The sequence below is a fragment of the Molothrus ater genome, chromosome 3 (genome assembly GCF_012460135.2).
Source record: "Molothrus ater isolate BHLD 08-10-18 breed brown headed cowbird chromosome 3, BPBGC_Mater_1.1, whole genome shotgun sequence".
NCBI classification, from domain to species: domain Eukaryota; kingdom Metazoa; phylum Chordata; class Aves; order Passeriformes; family Icteridae; genus Molothrus; species Molothrus ater.
The window spans coordinates 103,706,739-103,728,114 of NC_050480.2; positions in this window are offsets into that span (position 1 = coordinate 103,706,739).

The following is a 21,376-nucleotide window of genomic DNA, read 5'->3' on the forward strand; positions in this document are numbered from 1 at the left end:
ACAATTTATTGTTAGTTAATGAACACCTATAGTAGGCTCATAGTGCACTTTGTTTAAAACCTGCTTAAAAGGGTTAGCTGTGAAATTTAGTGCCAGCTAAGCTCTGAGTCTCAAATCAGTTCTCAGCTTCCTACAAGGCTTCTCTCAGAAAGTGAAATTTTATTACCTACAAAATCACTGCTAGGAGACAGAGACAGAGACAGGGGACTTAGAGCTTTCAGCCTGGGGACAATGAAAAGCTCACTCAAACAATGCTCTACAGTTTCTGGGCTCCTTCGGCCTCCATCCTTTGCCTGCCTGTTCAGCCAGAGGCAACCATCTCTGGGCAGAGCTTTGGCTTGTAACAGGAGTTAGATGAGGGAGCAGTTTTCTATGAGCAGGGATCAGAAGGAGCTTGGTTTCATGCCAGTGCTTCTCCCAGGTGTGACTGAGGATCCAGCTGCTGTTGCTCAGCCACTATCCAGTCCAGCTCTTGCCAATGCTCTTGCTGTCACAGGAGTCAGGCTATCACTGACAGAGCCAGGAGATACTGCCTCCAGAGGGGAAAGTGGCTCCTAACAAAGGAAATACGTGACCCATAAAAGACTTTTCCTCACAGAGCACAAAGGTCTCACCAGTCAGCTGGTCAGTGTGACTTTGCATTTGACACTGGGAATTCAGGGTGTTGCTTTATTATCTTCAGACTCCCTCCCTATTCCTTTGGTTTCCCTTTCTACATTCCAGTTAGTTATATTTGGCACTCTTCATTCACTTCTAGCTGTTGTTAACTATTAATTGTGCTTTAGCATAATGACTCAACCCTTGCATGGAAGTACTCCTTTGCCCTTGGAATACTACTGCCTTATATGTCTCCACAAAACAATAAATAATTTAAATTTTTTTTTTAAAACTTTTTCTATGTGCCTTTTTTACCAACCTCATTTCAGTTTGCTGGGTTTTGTCCCTTTAGACTTTTCCATAACTGTCAGTTTGCCCCCTGCTCCACCCTTTTCACTGTTTCCTCCTTTATTCTCAGTTTTAAGTTTAACATTTCATTAGCTAATATTGTGTTCAATCTTTTACCACAGTTGGAGTATTTAATTTTGTGGTTCAACACACTTTTTTTTTTCAAATTCCTCTCACTTAAAAATACTTTTTCTCAATCCTTTTTGGGTTATCACTCAAGCCATGTGAATCATTCCTTTTCCCACCCTTCAGTAAAATGCAAACTGCTCCTCACTGCCTTTGAGAACCTTTACAATCCTTACTCTTGAGTAGATATCTTGTATCTCCCATCCTCTTTGCTATGCCCCATCATTCCCCCTTCTTTCATTTCCACCATTGTTGTGCTTTGTGCCTTCCTACACCATGGAGTAACATCTCACAGCTGATCCACAAGGCTGTGACTAACTTCAGATTCTGTATCTTTTGTAATACTTACCAGAAGGCTTTGGGATCAATACTAAGAGAAGAGTAATTTGAATTTTGCTGGGAAATAGTAGGGGAGGGTACAGCATTGTTCTCTTCTTATTCTGCCTTGCACAAATAACCCCTCACAAGGAGTACTCTTTGTTGAGAAGATCATGTCTCCACCACACCTCTGAACAGCACCTACCACATTGTTGGTGTCAATGGAATACAATAACAACAATAATAATAACCCCTACCCAGAAAACCTCATTAAGGACCTCAGGTATCCCTTGAGTTACGTATTGATCCATGTAAAGGATTGCTGTGTCATGCACTTACATGAAAGGCCAAATTTAAATCCCCCAAAAAGCCACAGAAGAGCTCACATTACAGCTCCACAAAGAAGCTTGATTAAATGTGAATTTGGTTCAAGCTCTGAAGTGTACACATTAAAACTCCTGAGGATCTTTTAATCAAAACTTGGACCCTTTTGCGTGGTTAAATCTCTGATTTTTTGTTAGGTGATATTGACACGGATTGTTTGCTGATGCATTGTGATTTAATGCAATGCAACCGTAATCCTTGCATGCAAATGATTAATTACAAAGTGTATTTGATTTTTTTAAAGGATTTATCACATTTCCTTGACTTCTGTTTAGATTGCAGTCTAAAAGTTCCTTGCTTTTAATTTTTTAAAATTAAAAGCTAAATAGCTTCTGAATTATGTCAGAAGATGTAATAATCCACAAGCTATTTAGCCTTTGAATTAAAACAGGTAATTGTTGTTTATAAAATATTACGTCTTCAAGTCTATAGCAACTTTAAACATTTCTGTATTTGCTTCAAGGCATGAGGAGACAGTGACACAGCTCATTTCCTCTGCTGAGCCCTCTTTGCTGCCTTGTACAACACTTATTTCAAAGCACGCCACAGCTTAGAACTGTCGTGATCCCCATTAATATAAAATCATTGACCTCTGCTCCTGCTGGTGCGACTAAATTACATTCTGCTGCTCAGCAGCAGCCGCATATGGGGCCAGCTCTTTTAGTCATGGCCAGGTGCCTTGATGTCAGTGCTGCCCCTCCCACGCTCAGGGTTTTCCTTTAATGAGGATTATGCACCTTCAAAGATTGAGGAAACCCACTCCCAGAACGGCAGCATTCCTAATGGCATCTGGTCTTACCACACAGTAACTCTGTGTTGGAGGAAACTGTGGAGTGGTGCTCAGTTTTCCTCCTCACAGTGAGGAACTGTGAGAGTTCACGATTTCGTAGCTGTGTTCTCCCTCGACCAACAAACCCAGGACACTGTGAACAGAAATATCACATTTTTATGAAGCCCTGTAATGTTGTGTTAAAACAGTATCCTATATCGTGTCAAAACCTGGGTGGGATTCCTTCCCCCTCTCCTTGCCTTTCAGTTCATGCTGCTCAAAAATAATAAACTGCACCTAGCAGTTTTATAGTCTGCACATTATTGTGTGCTCTTACAAAAAAAAAAAAAAAAAAAAAAAAGAAAAAAAAGAAAAGAAAATAAAAAAAGATTTTATAGGATTGATTAGGATTGATATAGCTTCTGAATGTGGTCAGCTTTTCTCACTGTGTGGTCTTTCTTGATCTTTTTTCCCCTGACCCTTTTCACCCACCCCCACCCCCTTGAGACACTGTGCTTTGTGAGCCATGGTGCATTTTTGCCTGTAAGCAATGTACTCTACAAATGGGTCTGAGCAGCAAGTTTCTATAGCAATCTTCCTAAACATAATGTTCTTCAACATGGAAATATTTTGTCCTGGTCTTGCAATGAGTTACATATTGTTAGACTTTGGCACCAGTCAGCGAGACTAAATCCTCATGATGTCTAGAATAACTCTAAACTATCACAGAAATTGCCACTGCACTAATTTTGTGTTCAGTCCCACCAAGCAGTATTCATCACATGAAGCTTGAGATGATGTCAAAGTGAATTAGCAATGATCATCTCCTTCTTGATAGTAGTCAAATTCTTATAGATCACATAATGTAAGAATAAGTACCAGAGGAATTTGAAACAAAAAGTTTTTATATGGGAAAACCAGAAAATATTCTATGGAATGTGTTCACATACATATTTCTTTTATTTTAGGGTATCTTTGTATCAAGGACTTAATATCATTGCTTTCTTTGGTAGGTATCACTATTTTGTCATACTTTACGCTACTTTATGATTTTATGTATTTTAATTATATAATTAATATAAATCTGACACTCTTTGTTATTTTTGGAAATCTGATGTGTTTGTGTATTCTCTATTCAAAGCGATCACATAAAATAACAATAAATGTTGTTGTTGACTATAATAACCACATGATGTACGTTCTTTGTTGTAGTCTCCTTCGTGTTCCCAGTAAAAGATAACGTTGACCAAATATGATCTGGAAAGGAAAGCTGAAGGTTTAGAAATTTGTTTTTAGTGGTTACCCATAGCCAAATTGCAGATAAATCTTTGTAATGGAAAGGAACAATTCCTTTTTTTTTCTTTTGTGTGCATGGGTGAGAGGGGGAGGAGGAGGTTTTTAATTGTGTTTTGTTCTTTATGAAAGGTAACATCTGGATTAACAACTTGCTTCTGAAAGCTGATACCCAAACACAGAGCTTTCTTTACTGAGAGATGTCCTAACCCCAGTCACACGACTGCTAATTTGGCTTTTCTCTTAATCTCTGCAGAACTTGCTGAACAGAAGCAAAACTATGTGCATGCTAATAGCTCACTTTCTACATGCTCCCCTCTCTCCCTCAGAGTGTCTGGTGTGCAAAGCTGAGCTGGAACAAAGATACACTAATTATTCTCCATTAATTTGTCTGCTTGAATGGTCCTAAATACCAGAGTGATTAATTAGCGCGAAGCAGCCAGGGCAGGATGTCACACCCTTCTCTGCGTTTAAGTGTCGGCAAGGTTGTGCTCAAGTGTTGACAACAGCATATCTTTAATTTTCTTCAAGAAGAAAAGTTTAGTCAGTACAATTAATTTGAGCTTGGCTAGCTTGCAGGAATAAATGTAATGTGGAATAATATGACTGCTGATCAGACAATTTTTTGCATTCTTAGGATACGGTAAAAGTTTTTGGCACCTCAGTTGTTGAATATTGTTTTTCTATAATTGTTTCAAATTGGTTTAATTACTTTTGTGCATTTTGCAGTTAAAAAGTGGATCACAAACCACATAGAAATTATCTTTAATGACTACATATATGTAAATGGTTTGATACAATAGATGAATTAAAGAGAGACAACCAATTTCAATTCAATTTCTGAATCTTCTTTATTCAGTGTTTTTTCATGGTTATGTGTCCAAAAATATATGTCAACATCATTTCAAAAATTACTGATTACCTAGTTTGCAGAATCTCATGTAAATTAAGTAAAATAACCTGAAAATGAAATAGAGCTGATTCGTTAATATTTACCTGAGATCAGCACATGCATTGCCCTTTTGTTTTCATATGGAGCTGTAAAAAGAATATTTAATAATACACTTGTCTAAAATCATTTCTATAATAATGCTAAGATTTTTGTGGACTCTGAAAATTGCTTGTGTTTAGCAATCATGGTACATAAAAATACATCATCAGTTGTGGTAGCTCTGGTAATTGTAAAAGTTACTGCATTTTCATGTCCTTGTGTTTTGTTTTTATTTTTTAACCACTTCTTAGAGCATAATTTTTTCCTTGGGGTAGGGGGCATAAATGCAAAAGAAGCCCTAGACATTAGACAGTGCCTGTGACCTTTTAGCAGCTACCCTGAAATACCCCCCTAAAGGGGCCATACCAGAAGCCACAGAGAGAGCTTCATCTCTCCTTGCATTGTCAGTCACTATTGTTCTCCTTGTCAATTAATTCCCCATAATAAATGTTTGGCCATGTTGTGGCTGATACGAGCTGCTTCAAAGCGTGTTACTTTACACAGAAACTGACTCTTTCTCTTGCTCATTCATTGCTGTGTTTCAGCCATCAATGTATGTTTTACTCCATAAGTGAAATCTTTATTCAGCTATCAGAGTGGACTGAGGTTTTCTTGTTACAATCAAAGTTTGGGGAAGGGTTAAAGTACATGACAAATATTTGTTTAAATTGACAGAGCTCATGTGTACCAAGGTGTGCGGAAAAATATAAGTGCTATGATGTGTATTGAAATATCCAACTATATTTAAGTCAGCTACCACTATGGCACCTACATTCAAGAAAATCACAGGACAATTCTGACAAAAACTGTCAGTTTCTGGGTCCCCCTAAGGTCAATAAAAATAAGTAGACAAAGTAGACTGAATTTGAAGCAGAAGTCTTAGCCATTAAGTACAGATAATGCAACCTTATTTTAAAAAAGAAGAAAAGAACAGGTAATTAAGTAATACTATCCTTTTGATTCTTCCATGTGTCTTGTATTTTTCTGTTTTGTGTGTTGCTTAAGTAGAAATATTTTTGCATTAGAATTTTTTGATTTCTTAATTTCCTCTCCAATCAGTGAATGATGCTAAGAAACTCTTATCCCAAATTCATTGTGTTAATTCCTCCATCCTAAAAATAATCCCCTTGATTTTAGTTTCTAGGTCCTTACTGATATTTAGTCACTTGTTAAGCTTGTCTTCCGTCTTCCCAGTAATCTCATTTCTCCATTTCTTCTCTCTCTTAATAATCACTTGCCCACAAAAGTCAGCACACTGAGCATAGTATCTGTGGCTCCCTGTAAGACACCTTTGCAATGAGAACACCTCAGATCAAAATGCTTAGACAGGACATTGACAATCAGCAGAATTTCAAACTCTTACATGGTTGGTTTGATCAGAGAAATGTAACCCAACTATTAAAATACATTCCCCATTCTTATGACTATTAACATTTAAGGTCTGTCCCAACAGCCTTGTCGTAGGCAGTGTTCTTCACACTCTCCTACTCAATCAAAATAACAGCATCCATCAAGCTGTTGTGAAAATGAATAAGCTGCTTTGTGGGAGAATTACTTCAGTGTACTATTACAGGGCCAATGTGATCCAACTTGGATCTTGAAACTTTTTAACTCTGCAGCTTGTACCATTGCTCTCAATGGCACTAAACAAAGAAGTTAAGTCTTTTAAATGGTGTTACAAAACTTCAAGTGACAACAGAATAAGAGGTGAGATGAGCAACAAAATTCTTGTTCATTATTGTCTGTTGGCTCTAAATTTTATATGGCAGAGTAGAAAGCAGTTCTCAAATATAATGAATTCCTTAGGATTAACTTTAATCAACAAATTCATTAATTAACTATTAATTACTTGCTTTCTGCCTTCAGATCACATATTAGTTATTTGCTTCTTGACTTTATTGTCAAAAGGCTCTAATTGCAAGATATTTGTCCAATGAATTAAAAGTAAGAAAAATATCAAAGTATATTCTCAGTGTTTTAATTTAAAGAATTTTGTTATATTTTTGGTGCACTAGTAATGTTATTTTAAAGTGAAAAATTTACTCCTGTCATTTTGAAAGGTCAATTCTGATGTCAGTTTATCTGCTATGTCAGTGCTGGTCAAATGAGTCCTCCCTGTACGCTGAGAGCAGGTCCAACTGTGCTAGCTGTTCCACATCTTCCATGCTGGCATGACATTCTCATTTATACCTCACTTCCTCTGTATGGCAACCAAGCAAAAAGTATGTTCTATGCAGAGAAATAGAGGACCAACTTCAGAGGTGCCCAACATACAGATGATGAAGAATTCCACTAATATTGCCTTTGTAATTAAAATTTCGTAAGTTGACTCACTCGTTAGTCCCTAGCAATTGATCATAATAATTTAATTAAGACTGTGGTAAATCAGAGGCAAAATGCAGCCATTGTTCCAGAGGATATCTGAAGTGCATCCTAACATTTGGCTGATTAAAAAGTCTTAGACCTTTGTGAGGCTTTCTGCAAAGCATGGATGAGACTGGTTAGTCCTTCAGATTACAGATCAGCCACCAATAAGGAACATGCAAATATGAAGTAGAATTCCAGTGCAAATTGGCACAGCTTCCTTGACTGCAGAGAAACTGCATTGATTAACAATACCTGTCGAGTCCACACATGCATGAGATCTCTGTTTATCACAGCAGGAAGATTTTTTGTGTATGTACTTCAATTGCATGAGCTCTGGGGGCTAGGGAAAAAACAACCAGACAAACAAACAAACAAAAGCTAAACTTCAACAAGCCTGCCTCAAAAGTTGCCTCTTTTGTTTTATTTAAAGCCAGTTTCAGTGACTACTTGGAATCAGCAGGTGCAGGTGGGACTTGCCTCAAAATTAGGGGCTGAGCCTATTTTTTTCCCTTACAACATTTCCATTAATCTGTTGGCATCAGCTTTTCCTGAAGATCCTAACTAGGACAAAGAGTCCTTTTATGATAAACTAACAGGAAGTTAAAAACAGTCCTCAGAAGACACATTTCAGGTTCATAAGGAAATGGGACAATGTTCAGCATTTCAGCTAATGACTGAAACACTGGCATTCAGAAGCTATTCTGTCTTCTTTTTATTCAGAAGCACAAGGACACAATGAGTTACCTTTCCTAAGCAAATGCCAACCCTTATTCTGTAAACATGTTGAAAATGTTTAGGCTCAATAGCTCAAGGACCACCCTTCAAAGGGTTGAGGCCTTTAGTAAGAATTTTCATTGCCACCCATGAAAATTGCAGGGTTTTATCCCATTATGGAAGAATAGATGTCTAAAAGTGGATATGGAAATTAATTTGATCCCCTCCTTTCTTGAAATTAATTTTTTTTTCACCTGTAGCACCTTAATTTTTCAGCAAGACGTAGCTGATTGATGCTGTCGTTGACCTCCCTCCTTTCTCATTTATTCACTACCCGCTGTTTACTAACATTTGTTTTCTGATAACACTTGAAAGATGGAAATTACTTTCAGTCCTATTTCTGGAACAGAGCCTGAAGTGTTCTTAGCTTTATCAGGGGAACATTTGTATTTCTTATTATTCAAAAGGTCTAATTCTGAGCAATTAGGCCAACTAAAATCAAAACACTATGCTAACAAGCTGTGAAAGGCTGAGGGAGAGAAAGACAGTTTCTCCTGGACTTCTGAATATTTGATGCTGTCATTTCTGAAGGGCAGTGGTACCTCAGAAATTCTCCTGTCAATAAAAGGCATTTGTTTGAATTCTTGGTCCAAGGGCTTTATCTCCAAGAAAGAAGAAAAGATGGTTTTGGTAATACATTAGCCTTTCTGATTATAACATATCCTCATGTAAAGGAGGGAGAAAGAGATCAATTCCTTTTCCATCCTGTTATTTATGGCATCCACATATCACAAAAGTAATTTGGACAGAATTTGATTCTTATGCAAGGCTACATTAGAGAAATACTAAAAAAAATCTACCTTGTTCCTGTTACCTATTTGCAATCCTTTTATCCTCCTTTGTCACAAGGCAACACTAAATAGACATGATTGCTTAAGATATAAATCTCTAAAATATGAGAATTTTAAGTACTCTTTAAGAACCCTCATGAATGATAGGAATTTGCAAACCAGCTGACCTTTTTCTTCAACAAGTGATGCATTGCAACAATTCAGAGATGTAATTAAGAAAATTACTTTTAATATTGATGCTGAAACTGAGGGCAGGGTAGATTATCCAAGGACCGCAATGGAGAATGTATACAGAGGAAGGCAGAGCATTTACATACACAGGCTGATGATGCACAAGACTGGGGCCTAGAATGTCTTCCTGCCAGCTTGGACCATGGCATTAGTCCCATTCCCTCCTGGAGGGAAATTCACAAGTCATTAATATCTGATTGATTGCTCTGCTGGCTCACAGCTTCCTGTAGGACAGCCTGGCTGGGCTGAATCTCAGGGATGTGGCCATACGTTCTCACACGTGTACACGTGTGCACACACAGGCGCATGGACACACACATAAAAGCAAGGAGCAGACCTTGCAGCCATCCTAAAGAAGTAAAGATCGTTCCAAATCCTGCCAAAACTGGCAACATTCCTTCTGTTTTCAGTAGGTGTTTCCAGGCTGTCAGCCCATTTATTTACCCCCTCAGTATGTGCTGTCACTCCTGATCACTTACTCACAAAGTGCTTCCAGAAATATGTTTACAGAAGAACCTCATTCTGACTTTCCTATTAGTGCAAATTAGTGGGAGTACTTCCCTTGGAAGTGCTCTTGGGAGCCATTTTGGAAAGCTCTTGTTATTTGCTTGCTACTATAAATTAATCCCAAATGTTTGTATATTATTCATGAACATAAAAGTCAAACAAGCCTTCTATCCCTATCTCTGTGTTTATACAGTTTCCACATCCAGTTAAAATGAAAAGGAAATAATATTTGGGATGTGGCCCCACAAGTCCATTACTGCATAAGGGAATAGGTTAACACTGCTCTGCAGTTGAGCACACTGTTGCCACTCAGTTAATATGAGATATTTTTCTCTACCTTTAAAATTAGGAAAATTATACCAGTTATGGCAAGACAGGAGTATGACCACAGGCCGCTTCTTCACTGAGTGTTCACAGCCTTGGTAACTTTCTCTTATGTAGTGCTCATCAGCCATGCAGTAAGAAGATTAAATTTAGGCACAGATAATAAGGTAAATATTTAAATAGGAAGTTCTGACAATGTGGCACAGGGTAAATTGCTCTTTTATACTGAACTGAAATCCTGAGAGCAAAATTTTGGTGAGAATATGCACAAATTTTGCTGAAAGTCTGAGCCACTCTGAATTTTGTAGTGCAAGAATATGCACTAATACTCATTCAAGGATAATATTTATTGGAATGAATACTCTGTTTCTGAGTGGTCATCAAAGGGAAAAATGAATCTTTGTGCTGATGTACTACATAACGATCAGTACAAAGAGAAGTTAAACTGAAAGTCTGTGGAGTTTTAAAATTTGGGGTTTACTTCAGGAAGATGAATTGCATGGGAAGAAGAGAGCGTACACCCTGCATCATTCTGACAAAAGTTCTCGTGGAGGTAATGCTGTTACTAGATGAGAAACTAAATAGAAATATTCAATAAAACATGTGTGCATCTGCACAATAGAACAGTCCTTATATTTTACATTGAGCTACCTCAGGGTCATGAAGGTGTTTTATTAGAACAGTCAACAATAATAGCATGATTTTTATTAGTAGGAAAAGATAGAGTGAGAGACTACTAATTATTTTTCAGCCTGAGGGGCATTTTCCCTGAAACGACTGTTAATTTGATCATTGTCGTGCAGTTCACAGATTTACATGAACTTATTTCAGTGCAACACATGGCTAAGAACTAGGCTAAATATGTTGCTTTATTAATGGTTTTCAGTGACTGTATTAGAAAGTGCTAACCATGTGGGCATAGGGATGATATTGATAGTACTTAGAAGGCTGAATCTTTTTGGAAATAGCTAGCCTGAAGCCCTTTCAGTGTGATATTTTTTGTTCATGCAGTGAGATATTAAGCCTACAAGAATGAAATAAAATCCCAGTGAAATGAGAATTTGTTGGTGTTGTCTTAGATCTATGTGCAGTGATGCTGGTGGAGGTTTTGGCCTGGGTTTGGTTTTTTTTCTTTTGTTTTTTGGGTATTTTTTGTTTTGGTTGGTTTGTTTGTTTTAAACTAATCTGGCAGGTCTAGAAGGCAATTACATTTTAGGTAATTATTTAATCAATACATATGGCTTAGATGTTTATGTATGTATGTGCACATATATAAATATAAACACACTCTCAATGAATCTTCTACTAGAAGTGACAAAAAATCCTGGGAACACATTCCAGGTTTTAGCATTTTTAAGCACTCTGGCATTTTTCTTACTTCAGCCATCTCCTCTCCTTTTCAGCCCACATACACACATTCTTTCAATCCCGAGGAGAGTCTCATATGCAGCCTGAAAGGCCTTTAGTTTAGATTAAGAGAAACTGCAAGATGAAAGGGAACAAAAACAGAGTCTCCGGAAGGACAAATAGTTTGCATCTCCTTTGTCACACGCTGCCTTTGCTTTTCCTTACAAAGTTTCCTTCCAAGCTTCCCTTGCTGGTTGGGACTTTTCAGAAGTGTAAAACTTTAGTGTGCAGCAATCAGCCACTATTTCTGTACTGCACTGTCCCACGTGCAGACCAGCAGGATGCAAGGCACAGCTGCACCTTTCATCCTGCTATGGGCAGACTCCAAACAGGTGGTTGGGGCAAGTGAAGTACCCTCACATGGTCATACCAATGTTGTCCAAGTTGTATCATGAACAATTTCATCCCGTAAAAATTATTTTCATTGCCAGCTGTGGGAAAAATGGTGGAAGAAACTCTCAGATTGGGAGAAAAAGCAGTTCCAATGAGCTGTCAGACTATTTCCCCACTTTTCTCTTAAGATTGTGTATGTTTAGTGGATATTGACCTTCTTGAACTTGGCAAAGCAGTAGCACTGCTTCCCCAAGTGTTCCCCAGGTTGAGAGGTGACTCTAGGTCAGGAAATTCATTTTTTTAAATATCTTATTGACTTGTAGCTCAGTCTGAACTAGGGGGTGTAAGCAAATTTTTGCCTCCCTTAATGCTCTAGATTCCTAATTGCTCCCTCCCTCCTGCAATGCCCCCCAGATCTCTTTAGCTGGTGTAGATAACTACTCTCTTTTTGACTGATTTAAGATCCCAGTTTTAGTCCTGTCTGCCTCCAATTACCATCTGCTCATCAACAGACTGAAAAGTAACAATTCCTAGTCATGGTTCAGCAAGACTTTTTAGACACTAATTTCCTCTTGCAGTAGCAAGAGGCAGAAGTATTTTTATCTGCCTTTTTCTCTCTAGATGAGAGAAGATGTGGAGAAGAGGAACACAATTACACAAAAATAAGCCTAACAGAAAACACTGAACAGAAGCAACCAGTTTTTCAATGACATTGTATAACTGCGAGTTCCTATAAGAAATTTTGACTAGATTTATAAAATCTTTATTGAGATAATCAAGATATTATGGTTTACTACAAAATGGATGGTCAGGTCTCAGCTTCAACTGTACAGATATCAGAACTCACCCTAAACCTCTGTCTGGAAATGAAGAGAGAGAGGCAATAGACAGACAGCCAAAGGATAAAAGCTTGCACTCCCATTGCAGAAGTAAATAACACAGGGATCCACAGAAGCAAAGGAAAATACAGTAACCCTAAAACTGCTGGGAAAGGACAAAGAGGCAGCACACTTCCTAATGTTGCTTGATCTTTACCATCACCTTTACTTTGCCACAGGTCTTACTTCTGAAGAACCAACGTGATGAAAACACAATTCAGAAGTGCCTTTCTTTTCATCTCCTTTTCTGTCCTAAGTTAACTTTTGTCAAAGATGAAAATTTTGGTTGGGCATCCTCCAAAGCTCATTGTGGGCACTCACAGTTACCTGCATTGCATAGAGATTTATTTTGCTGCCTTGACCAGGAGACTGAGATGGGACAAGCCTTCACAGGTAGATTTTTGCTGAGAGAAGATGACAGGTTATTGGCTGGAATTGCTACCACCACTGATTTCTAACATTTACATTCATGATAAAAATTATCTCTGTAATGCAGAGCTGCAAGGCTATCCTGATTCCAGCTAGTATGTCAATGTGTCAGAAAAGAAAAGGCTAGGAGAGAAACAGGCACAATCAGGCACTGCTAGGGCTGAATGATCGTTAACATGAACTCTCAGTTTCTTGTGTTAAGGTCATTCTCTAAGGACTCTCCATGAGGTACCAATAGATCCTGACATGCAACTCCATATCCTAGACTTTGAACTGTCCTAGGCTCTTCTCTGATATGTAAGATCTAAATAGCAAGGTCCCATCTGAACCTCCCAGATACACCTTTTTCTAAGAGACTTTACTTCAAATAAATTAGATCCCTTAGGATTTGAACTGCATTATTTTTAAGGATTTTTATTTCCACAGAATTGTGAGATAGTAATAAATATTTCATTTTTAGTAACTTCTTAGTCTATTTTATATATATCAAAAAAAGTTAAAGCTCTGATTTCAAGAGAAGAAATCCAATTTTTTAACTCTTTTATTTACAGCTTTTATTGCTTTCTTCTAAAGGTCTGAAAGAAAGCTAAAACTATAGATTGAATGTTGCAATGATAAAATATATTTATTTTTATCTAAAAGGAAACCAAAAGCCTATTATACCAATAGTTAGAGCCCTTCAACCATGCTTGAAATTCAAATATTAGTTTTAAATCCAAATAAATAAACTTGAGCTGCATCACACATCTGTTGAAGTAAGCTTAATGACATGGCTGATATCACATTTTTATACCATCCATAGCATAAAAATGTCCCTGTAATATTTTTCTCAAAAACTGGTTTTATTGTAATAGACAGAAAAATAGAAGAAAATGAAATGAAATTAATGTTTATAATGAGTTTTCCTTTCTGCTGTGAAAAACATATGGTAAACAAAAAGTGTCAACTGGAAATCCTATTGTGTTAAACTAAAAAAAAGGAATTTAACAAACACATGTCTAAAATTTCTCTGATTTTCCTTTTCTTTGGCTCATTCAGGATATGAAGAGACATGGTTATATGAGCGAAATTGAACCTTTCATCCAGCTGTTCTTTAAGTTAATCAGTACTAAATTTCACATTAATCAAAAATAAGATACAGTCCTATAGTAATCCCTGTAATAATTTTGTGATCTGTTTCTATTTCATAAAATAGCTCTAGAGTATTGTAGGGGAACTATGAGCCAAAGTGATAGGGCAACAGATATCTTGCTCACCCTGCAAAATATTTCTATCATTTTTATGTTGTCCAAGACTATTGCAACTTGAATACTGTAAACTAACCTGGAAGAGAAACATCAAATTTCAAAGAGGAAAATTAGTGTGGCTCATTAAAAATGTTATAACTGAGTAGAGTTAGCTGTGAAGGATCATTTTTAACAGAAGTCTCTTAGCTGGAAGCTCAGTAACGTCTAAAAATGTGGGACAATTTCATGCAACTAAACAAGAAGGAAATGATTATACAACAATCAAAACAATATTGCTGTTTGGATGTTCTTTAAAGTTGTGAATAGCCACCTTTGCTTTAAAATTCACATTTTTGAACTTTAGAAAGTGTACTTGAAGACAATTTGGTGCTGTTTTTTCCTTCCAAAGCCATATGGTTGAGAGAATTAAGCACTGTCCTGGGAATCAGGACATTCTCACTCCTTGTCTCATCTTTACTGCTGATGGGTCTTAATACTTTCTACTTCTTTAAACTTTGGAAATGCTATTTAATTATGCTATGCAACAACCCAGTTTGCAAACATTAATTAAGCCTCATAGCTCCCTTGTGGTCTGAGACAGGTAAAATACCATTAGTCTCAGATAATAGGGAAAATAAGGCTCAGAGGGGTTAAGTGGCATGCCCAAAGTCACAGAAGCAGTAGTATTTGGATCAGTATTATAATTCAAATTGTCTTTTAATCTACAATGACTCTCAAGCAAGGCCAATGCATCCACGTGACTCATTTGAGTTAAAGAGCAAGAAACAAATATTTTAGGGGTTGTGAAAATTCAGTACCTTTAGGCTCAAATTCCCTCTAAGAATTCATTTGATCTTCACTGATTTATAAACAGGCACACGCATAGGCCACGTCAGTGCTGGGGAAGATGAGCAGAGAATAGAAACAGCATCCCTTTATGAAGTTTCTAAAGCAGGGAGGGGGGCAACACTGCATAAAGGGCATCACCCCAGGGGCAGGCTGTGGGGCTGGTGTTTCAGAGTGCAGACCCCACAGGAGGCATTGGGCTTCCAGCTGCTCCACTCAGAGAAACACAAAAGTGATCTCCTCTGGCTAGAAGGGGTCAGGGAAGGGTTTCCGTCCTGTCAGCTAATCTAGGCGACACAGGAAGGTAAAAGAGGCTGTTAAGGAAAGAAGCAGACGACTCTTAGCTCCTGTTCCATGTGGGGCATCAAGGGCATAGCAAGGGGACCCCATGTGTGAAGACAGGAGCTTTGCTGTTTATCCACTCCTTAGAGATGAGCTGCACCTGGTATCCATGCCTATAGCTCCCTGCAGAGAACCTAAACCAAGAACTGAGAGAGCAGAGGGATAAGCTTTGTCTGGGACTTCTCAAGCAAAGGAGGAGGAAGGATATCCAGCATTTAGAATTAACATGCTAACATCAACCATGAAGAGCAAAGATCTAAAACAGCATAACTGGGGTACTTACTCAGGATTATGTAGCATCCCCTATTCAAGCACTGCTACATACTCAGGTGGCCATGAGAGAGTATTTTGAGAAAGCACAAAGAAACCCTGGCATATACCTACTGTATACACATCTTATTTCATCTTTTCTTATACTATATTCAAAGGCTGGCACATGTCCTAATTGTAAGAATATATAAGAAGGAATAGTATGCTTGGGTTTTATATTAATTAATAAATAAAATGTTTTCTACAGTTCATATGCTTTTATTTTATCAATTTCCTATATATGGATTCTACTTCTGCTTCTGTTATGGCAACCAGCTCCTAAAGTGTTCAGGGTCTGTGCTCGTGCCTTTTGAAGAGCCTGCCCTTTCTGGGCAAGGCTGTCCTCATGTCCCAGAACATAAATATTTGAGGTGGGCCTTCATTGTCCTTCTTCCTGACTTACAAGCTTGATCTTTATGGGATCTGCAGAGCCTACACCAGATTTCTGAGCTGCAGGCTACACTTCACTGGATGCTCTTCCTCGATAGCCCAACTGAACTCTGTTGAGTTGAAGAAGAAGATAATCACTTTGGTGGCAGCCATCTAGGGTCCTATTTAGCTTTAGGAGAAAAAAGACATGTCAGAATGTAATTTGCAGTTTCAAGAATATGCAATAGCAGATTAAAGTAAGTGAAGATGCTTTCTGGACCACTGAAATTGCTCTGATATTCTTTTTGTCTACCACTGAGTCATTAGGACATTCAGGACATTCTAGAAGTCCTTAGCAGAGATATCTCAAATAATCACAAGGAGATCTTCAAATATTTTGTCATCCAGCTACAGAATTCTTTGTGACATACCGTAACCATTAATCAGAGCTAGTACTACTCCAGGGGAACTGGAAGGCTTGAGTCTTTGTACTGATGCTCATTATTATTTTCCTTATTTTCACGAGTATGCAGAATTTTTCTATCATCGAGAAAGCTGATCATATTCTAGTGCTGCCCCTTGGATGGCTCCAGCTTGTGCCAGGTACTTCTATAAATATAATCCAAAAGGAAACCATTCCTGAACTGATTTTAACAAGAGTGCTTGGTACCTCTTCAAGTGATATTTGTCTCCACTGAAGCCCTGAGGACTGCCTCTCAGCTTGATTATTGTTACTCTAATCTCACCTCACTACATGTCCAAGGGTGCAGCCACATTACATTTCTACCTGGTTACAGAAAAGAAATTCTTGAAAATAGTAACCCTTGTGTTATTTTATGCCAGAAAGCTCTGGCTAGCTGCTTAATCCTCGCCTTATCTTTCAGTAGATACTGCTTTCTTGGCTGCTGTATCCAGCCAAGAGGCTGTAGAAATCACAGGAACCTCTCAAATATTCAAAGCTTCAGATATTTCCTGCCTCTGTCCTTCATATACTGTATTTTCTAAAAGTGCTCTTGAACCATGTACAGTTTAAGACCATCTCACAATTTTGATAATTTAAATCTCTTTTGTCTTCTTTTTTTTTTTTAATTCTAACTGGCCAAGGCTACACTTCATGTCCTGAATGCAGTAGCATGTTATCTCTTCTCCTTGACAACGTAGAATTATTTCAAGTCTTATTGAGACTAATTTTATAGCACAGATGAGAGGTTTTTTGACCATTTCGCAGTGACTATCCAACCGGGTTTCTGATTTGTACTTACTACTTTTTATCAAAGAAAGACCCACTCTGTTTTACTCAGTTTGAACCAATATGATCTCCTTCCCTCTCTGAATAGCAACCTTTAAAGATTTATAGGGCAGCAGCTTGGAGTTCACTAACTATACCAGAGACACATGAAATTACAGTTCTGATAGAAGGTGTGAATTCTGACAGCATCAGAAGTTTCAGAATAAAACTAGGAATTTCACTTAAATCTTCAGATTTTTTAATTCCCAGATTGGAATAGAGTGAAAGAAATGGCCGTTGGAGCTAAGAGAAATTTTTCTAACACTGTGGGATTTATCTAGAGGTCAAAGTGCTTTCCTTGACACACAGCTAAAAGAGAAGGGTGGACAAGCAGCCAGAGGCACCCAATTCATAAGTTGTCAGGCATTTTCTTTTTACAGTAAAGAATATAACTAGAAACAAACACTGACACCAGATGGATTCCTGCTTCCTGTTGAAGATACAATTTGTAATTAGTAATATCTCTGGTAGACTTTTAGATGCAAAGGCTAGTTGTTACACTGAAGATAAAAACAAAGTCTCAAAATGTATGTGTCTTTTCCATTCATCATTTTTTAAGCTCAGGTAGGTCACTATGAGTTTGAACATCCTCTTGTTCTCCACATTTTTCACATTAGGGAAGTGGTGACCCTGGAGTGAGAAAATAATAATAAAAAAAAGCATTTGACACAGTTTAATTCTGTCATGGTTTTTGCCTGGATTTTGCCTTGGTGTCTGTCACAGGCACAGCAAACCCATCCCCTTTCTTCTTACAATTTTGAATTTATTTTTGTTTTACAGGTTTTCACATAGAGGAACTGCTCATCAGAACAGAAACTAACCTGCACCACGTTTTGTGCAGCTTGGCTAAATCGAAATAATGGCATCCTGGTAAACATTTGGTAGAGAGAGTGTAATAATTATTGGTTTGGTTTTCCTTAACCTCTTTTTGTTTAGTCAACATTAAGTCAATCCACCTGGAGCTTAATACTGTATGTTACTATAGTAACTTTACAGCCTATTTGATTGTGACAAAGGGCTTCATCTCGTCCATTTCATGCTCCTGTGTCGACCTACTCCCTCCCAGTGTTTTATTATATCTGTCTTTAAGAGTATCTGCAGGAGCCACAGCTGCTCTGCTTTTGTAGCAGAAAGCAGCTTTCACTGTGTGAAATACTCTGCTCTAAAAGGTCTTTTGGGCTGATGGCATTATTGAATTTCAAAGCAAAGACAAACAACATTAAATTGTTTAAAGCTAATATTCATGTTTTGCTGTACAGCATGTTTGGGGTTTTTTTTTTTCAGAATGGAACAGTATATAATCACTGGTTGATACCCTTGAGAACAAAACCACAAAATAAAGCAATGTAGAATACAAAAAGACTTGAAAGTAATTCAGTTTTCAAAACAAAACAAAACCAAAAAAATGTGTTGAGGGCTTGGGAAAAACATTAACTCCAGAAGCTGGAGTTAGTAGTTTGTAAAATGAAAAATTGAATCATTTTCTACAAACGGGCCCGATTCTTCCCTGTTAAACCACTGTGAAGCCATTGATTTTAATGGCATCACTTCCAAATTTATACTGGTACGAGGCTGAGTAGTACATGACCCATGAGTGCAAAATGTTTAAGACTTTCTGACTGTTGCCTGTTCATTTTACAACCTGGTTGTTCTATAATACTCTAACCAGCCATGTGGATGATTGTAACAAGCCACTACGCAGCTTTTGTTTGGATTACCAGCGCCTCAGAACTCTTTCATTACATTATTTGCTCCTGCTGTTGTTTAAATTTACCTTACTCTAGCTTCTCAGCACAATTTATTCCTTACTGGAGCTCTTTTTCCCTGCCTGCTCTACAGCTACTGGCCTCATGAGTGAAAATACTTTACAAATCTATTTTTCCTCAGTCCGTTCAGATTTGTCTCCTATTGCTAATATTTATCTGCATATTTGATTTGAGAATAAAACATGTTCTCTGCCCTAGTTTCTCTCACTCCTCACATGTTTTTAGGGATGCTTCTGAATAAAGAACTCTGCATCTCTTTGTCGCCAGCACAAGGGCGATGCGGCTCGCGAGGCTCCTCCTGCATTTCAGCAGAGCCCTGCTCCAGTTGTGTTAATTGTTGGGCTGGGAGGGCAGCGAGCACTGAATGCTGCCTTGTTAACTTGCTAAGCAGCTGGTCAGCAGGGTAGTTTGATTCCAGCAAGGCTCTTGACACCTCTGCCAAGGGTTATTGATACCTCACACACCCCAGCTGAGACAGATTGTTTTAGTCGTGCTTCATATCCATAGCACAGCCTGTAGTTAGGAAAAAAAGTGATTGACAGCTCACACCTCCTGGGCCCTTCTTACTACCAGACACAACATCTGCTATGCCCTGTGGAGCAGTGAACCAACACACACTGAGAGAACTGTTTCTAGTATTGTCAGGGTTGATTTTGTTTAACCCTTTCTGGCTGCTCTCTGGAGATGAACATAGGGGTTTCTGTAATGCTTCACACGTGCTTAAAAAGTGTGGAATATTTGACCAAGCAAACACCAGAGAAGATGGCATTTGTAATGGCAGCTCTTTCTCTGTAAAGTGACCAGCGTACCCGGGATTGTAAAATAGAAACTGGGTTATCCCTACAGAAGTGTTGCTTATTTCCAAACAGTGCCAGGGATGCCAGGGATAAAGTCAATGGAGAGTGCAACTCTGAAATGTGGCCTGAAGCAATTTCACTGAGTGTGCATGGATATAGGGAGGAGGAGCAAAGCCCTAAGTCTGTTTGCTAACCAGTTACCTTGGTCAAAGCACGCTAGTTAAAGTTTAGGTTACATGTAGAAACAGCAGAGGGGTATAGCTTTTTGACAGGGAGGAGAGAGGAAAAATGGTTCTATTTTCCACCTTAGAAAACTAGCCAGTAATAGTTGGCAATTGCAGAATATTCACAATAAATGATTGCATGTTTGATTAAAAATATGGATCATTAAATATACATGCAAGGAACTTTTGTAAACTTTCTTCAACCTGTTTAAAAAATTATAAGAAATATTTTAAAGACTTCCAAAATCATAACGGTTGTCTTAAAATACATCTGACATGTTGATATGCCTTATTTCTGTATGAGTTTGGGGTTTTTAATTTTTTTTCCCTCCTAAAATAGCTGAAGCCTAAAAATTAATATTTTTCTAAATCATAAAATTACTGAAAAGTATAATAGAATCATAGACTTGTCTAAGTCCAAAAAGATCCTTAATATCATTGACTCCAATTGTTAGCCCAGCACTTCTGAGTCTATAATTAAACATGTCCCCAAGCACAACACCTGCACATCTTTTAAATACCTCCAGGATTGGTACCACTTCCCTGGGCAGCCCATTCCAATGTTTGACAACCCTCTCTGTTAAGAAATTTTTCTAATGTCCAATCTAAATGTATCGTCAAGCAGCTTGAGGACATTTCCTCTGGTCTTGTTATTAGGGGGAAGAAATCAACCCCCATCTCACTACAACCTCCTTTCAGGGAAGCTGTAGAGAGCAATTAAGTCTTCCCTGAGCCTCCTTTTTTTTCAAACAAACCCAGCTCCCTCAGCTGCTCCCCACAAGAGTTTTGCTCCAGACCCTCACAATCTTCATTGTCCTTTTCTGGGCAAATTCCAATAACTCAATGTCTTTCTTGTAGTGAAGGGCCCAAAATTCTACACGAGATTCAGGGTGGTCCCTCACCAGTGCTGAGTACAGAGAGTCATGCAGGGGGATCAATCACTGTCCTGATCCTGCTGGTCACACTATTTTGTACACAAGCCAGGATGCCACTGGCTTTCTTGGCCACCTGGGTCCACATTGGTTCATATTCAGCTGCCATAGACCAACATCCCCAAATCCTTTTTCAACAAGCAAATTTCCACTCTTCCCCCAGCCTGTAGGGTTTGTTGTGCCCAAGTGCAGGACCTGGCATTTTGACAAGTTGAGCCTGATACATTTGGCCTCAGACCATTGGTCCAGCCAGTCCAGATCCCTTTGCAGAGCCTTCCTGCTCTCCAGCTGATCAACACTCCTGCCCAAATTGTTGTCACCTGAAAATGGACTGAGAGAGAACTTGATCTCCTCATCCAAATCATTGTTAAAGATATTAAACAGGACTGGCCTCTGGGGGACACCACCTG